The sequence below is a fragment of the Triticum dicoccoides genome, chromosome 7A, assembly GCF_002162155.2.
Source record: "Triticum dicoccoides isolate Atlit2015 ecotype Zavitan chromosome 7A, WEW_v2.0, whole genome shotgun sequence".
In the NCBI taxonomy this organism is placed as follows: domain Eukaryota; kingdom Viridiplantae; phylum Streptophyta; class Magnoliopsida; order Poales; family Poaceae; genus Triticum; species Triticum dicoccoides.
This window is the reverse complement of record NC_041392.1, coordinates 250,801,332-250,805,923: the sequence shown is the minus strand read 5'-3', so window position 1 is coordinate 250,805,923 and position 4,592 is coordinate 250,801,332.

Sequence of the window (4,592 nt, the reverse complement as noted above, 5' to 3'; positions counted from 1 at the left end):
CTTTCACGAAAGCACAACCGTGCCTCTCGCGGAAGCAAAACCGTGACTCTCACGAAAGAAAAAAAACAGAAAACACGTTTTGTTTTTCCGTTTTCCGAGAGGCCCGGCCGTGACTCTCGCAAAAGCACAACCGTGCCTCTCGCAGAAGCAAAACCGTGACTCTCGCAAAAGAAAAAAAAACAGAAAACGCGTTTTTTTCGTTTCCAAAAGGCACTGCCATGACTCTCGCTAAAGCACAACCGCGCCTCTCGCGAAAGAAAAACCATGACTTTCGTGAAAGGAAAATAAAAGAAAACGCGTTTTTTTCGCGTAAAAAAAATTTCAAATTTTTTTTGGTCGAAAAGCTAAGAAAGACCGGGGGAAAACAAAAACATCGAAAAAAACCATTTAAAAAGCCGAAAACGCATGCGGAAAAATAAAAAAAATCCGAAGAGAGCGTCCAGAACACGACACGTGGCGAATGGCTGAGAGCGCGCCAAGTGGCGCTGATCGTTGCGAGGCTCCCGAAGGAGCGCTCGTTAACTAGTTGCTCCCCCCTTTTCCCCCTTGTATTTTTCTGCGTGAAAATGGGCCAGCCCAGTAAATGATCACGGTGGGAAACCTCGATGCGAGACTAGTCTATAGGGAGAGCTCCTGTTCGGCGCCTTATGCGCCCGAAGAGCTGCCTGGCGCCTGAAGGAGATGTCTACTGGGCCGGCCCAAGCGCCTCTCAGCGAACAAGTCAATCAACTAAAAACAGAAAATGTGTTTTTTTTTCGTTTTCAAAAGGCACTGCCGTGACTCTCGCTAAAGCACAACCGCGCCTCTCGTGAAAGAAAAACTGTGACTTTCGCGAAAGGAAAATAAAAGAAAACGCGATTTTTCGCGTAAAAAAAAATTTCAAAATTTTTTTTGGTCAAAAAGCTAAGAAAGACCGGGGAAAACAAAAACGTCAAAAAAACCGTTTAAAAAGCCGAAAACGCATGCGGAAAAATAAAAAAAAATCCGAAGAGAGCGTCCAGAACACGACCCGTGGCGAATGGCTGAGAGCGCGCCAAGTGGCGCTGATTGTTGCGAGGCTCCCGAAGGAGCGCTCGTTAACTAGTTGCTCCCCCCTTTTTCCCCTTGTATTTTTCTGCGCGAAAATGGGCCAGCCCAGTAAATGATCACGGTGGGAAACCTCGATGCGAGACTAGTCTATAGGGAGAGCTCCTGTTCGGCGCCTTATGCGCCCGAACAGCTGCCTGGCGCCTGAAGGAGATGTCTACTGGGCCGGCCCAGGCGCCTCTCAGCGAACAAGTCGATCAACTAAAAAAAAGGATATGTGCGGGGAGTCGGATTCGAACTCAGCACCTCACCCTTCGCATATCAATGCATGAACGGCTGCACCATTAAATGTCTTGTGTTCATAGAATTTGTTTGCTTTCTTTTATCCGTTCTCCAGCTCGCAAAGCCCCTGGTGTAGGGAAGCGTCCAAACCATTTTTTTTCTTTTTTTCTCTTTTTCTGTAACGGTTTTATTTGCTTTTCTTCCTTTCCCTTTTTCCTAAATACGTGAACATTTCTAAAAAAATCAAAGGAAAACATTAAAAAAAGAAATTTACTTTTTTCAATTTTTTAAAAAGTTCATTGGTTTTTTAAGTTCATCAAAATTGAAGAAAGTTCATCGAATCTGAAAAAAAGTTCATTGAATTTTAGCAAAGTTCATCATAATTGAAAAAAGTTCATCGAAAAATAATATAAGTTCGTTGAATTTGAGAAAAGTTCAACATAATTCGAAAAAGTTCACCAAATCTGAAAAATAGTTCATCGAATTCGAAAAAAGTACATCAAATTCAAAAAGAAACATCAAATTTGAAAAAAGTTCATTGACTTAAAAATGAGTTTATCGAATTTGAAAAAAGTTCATCGCGTTTGCAAAAAAGTTCACCAAAGTAGAAAAAAGTTCATCCAATTTGAAGAAAAGTTCACTAAATTTGAAAAAAGTTCATCGAACTTGAAAGATAGTTCATCAAATTTTGGAAAAAGTTCATCGAAGTTGGAAAAAAGTTCATGAAATCCGGTGAACATTACGAATTAGAAAAAGGAAAGAAAGAAAAAGAAATAACGAAAGACGTGGCACGCTGAAATTCATATTGTACACGATTGCTCTGCACTACATTTTTTGTATCCCCTCAGTTGTTTTTGCTCACATGTAAAATTTTCTTATAGTTACATTCTTGAAACAAACTTGTTTCTTTCAAGATTTATGTATCTGCATCTCCTGCCGTCGCTGCTGCCGACGCCGGCGGCGGTGGCGGCGCCCATCCCGTCGAAGACGGTGGGCAGGAAAGGTGCTTCCTTGGCAGCGTCATACGCGAGGAGGTGGGGCGTTGTTTGAGGGCATGGGGCGGCGTGGCCTTCTTGGCCGGTGCATGAGGACCCTGGCGGAGCGGCGTCGAGGGGGAGGTGGTGCACCGCCGCCATGACCATCTTCGGCTTGTGTGGTGTCATATCTGGGTCACCGGGTCTCGATCTGGGCTGCAAGGCTCCGATCTGGCCATTGAGGGCCACTCAAGGCTTGCGCTGCGGGGGGAGCTTGTTGTGGCCTTGGCCACGCGGGCAACGACCGGCAGATGCGAGTTGGGCTGTCCTTTCCTCTTCTGTGGTTCGTGTTGGGTGGTGCTCGCGGCGTGGGGGCTTGCGAATCTTCAGAATAATGGTGGTGGTCCTAGCATTCTTCTCGCATCAAGGCAGTGTTCAACGTGTCTGCTCCTCTTCGATCTGGCCATGAGATAGTATGTATTCCGGTCGTGCGCATACATATCTGCCTGCGTGGCTTCATGACAGTGCGGCGCGAAGCTCCGCTGTCTGGCCATGAGATAGTATGTATTCCGGTCGTGCGCATACATATCTGCCTGCGTGGCTTCATGACAGTGCGACGCGAAGCTCTGCTGGTTATCAAAATCATGGGACATGTCGACATGTCGATTTTCATGGTGTACACTGCGGTGGAGAAGGCCATCATGATTGAGATTGGAGGACCAATGTTGATGGAGGGGACCATCGAGGCAATGAAGATTTTGCTTCACAGGGGCCAGTGATCCAATTTGGATTTGGTAACTGTGAGCCTGGTGTTTAATGATTTGCAGGAGCGGCCTTGGCAAGTGGGGGCAACAACACCGGAGGTATTCAAGTTTGGTGGCGTTCCTCGAGTTCCAAGTCTTGACCTTCAGGGTGAAAACCTAAGGCGTGACCTTCATTGGTTGTGCCTGGCAATGACCTTGCTGAAGAAATTGTTTTGAGAGTTCATATTTTTTCCAGGGTGAAAACCTAATATCTTCGATCGGGCGGCGACGACGCTTGTGCACCGGTTTCCCTCCTTGGGGGCGTGGCCTTTGGAGAACCTTCTTGTATTCCGGGTGTTGTTTGTGGCTAGTTTGTTGGGTTGCTGCTGCGAGGAGTTGATTACCGTGGCAGGCCTTTTCTCTTTTCTTTTCTTTTCTTTTTTTTCAGGCTGTGTGCATCCTGAATGTCGTTTGTGACATTTAGTTGGTGCAGAGGCTAGGTGTAGTTGGTATCTCCTCGATATTAATATATTCTTTTTATCGAAAAATGCATCTTATTTTGTAGGGAAGAATTATGTATCTTGTCCCAAGGAGAATAAAAATCTGTTGGTTTAGTTCGACATGGCTAATGAAGGTATTTACTACCTTCGTCTAGGTGAATAAATCATTTGTGTAGTTCTAGGTCATCGATTTAAGAAATTAAATATGTGTTATATGTCATAAAAAGTATATCACTAGATTTCTATACGGATGTAGTTTTTAAATATATATTTTTTGTCATATATAATACGTATTTAGATAGTTAAATCGTCGACTTAGAACTACGCGAATGACTTATTCACTGAGACGGAGGTAGTACTAACTAATTATGCAAATGAACCTTACTTCATCCGTCGTAAAAAAAGAATGAGCATTCGCCAGCAAATATCAATAGACCATCAGTAAGAGCAATACCAGCTCATTGATAACATAATATCAGGACATAAAATTCAAGATGCCACATGCTGTACCAACCAAAGTCAAAACCCAAAAACGATGGCAAAATGCTCACCACATCTTCAGAGCACGGTGCTTGTCTGATTTGTCCAGGTGGCTACCAAATTATTGCACCCTGTCCACCTCAGATGTTCCAAACACAACTTTTTGCCTCAAGGAACACATGCAGTCAACCAATACAGAGTCCAGACCGTGCGTCCTGCCAAAAGATCATAGCCAGCTAGATGCAGGGAAATCATTTCCCATTCTCATAGTCGGTGGATTGCTGATGGTGATGCCGAGGGTGAGGTGGTTGGAGGAAACTAGACAGAAAATATCCAGATATTTCCAAGGGAGAGGTGGAAAATGAAAAGATACCATCTGGCCACCGTTCACCAGTCCAGTGGGCCTCAAGAAGGGACCGTGAGCATGTGACACCAGATGAAGTGTAAACATCAAATCCTTATCGCTTTGCAATCGGCGAGAGCCTGATAACGTAAAGTTCCTTGCCACTCCGGATGATTCTTACTCTCTTTGTCTTCTCATGTTCAAGTTTTAGTGTTTTGAGGGATATATATATTCTCCATTGCAC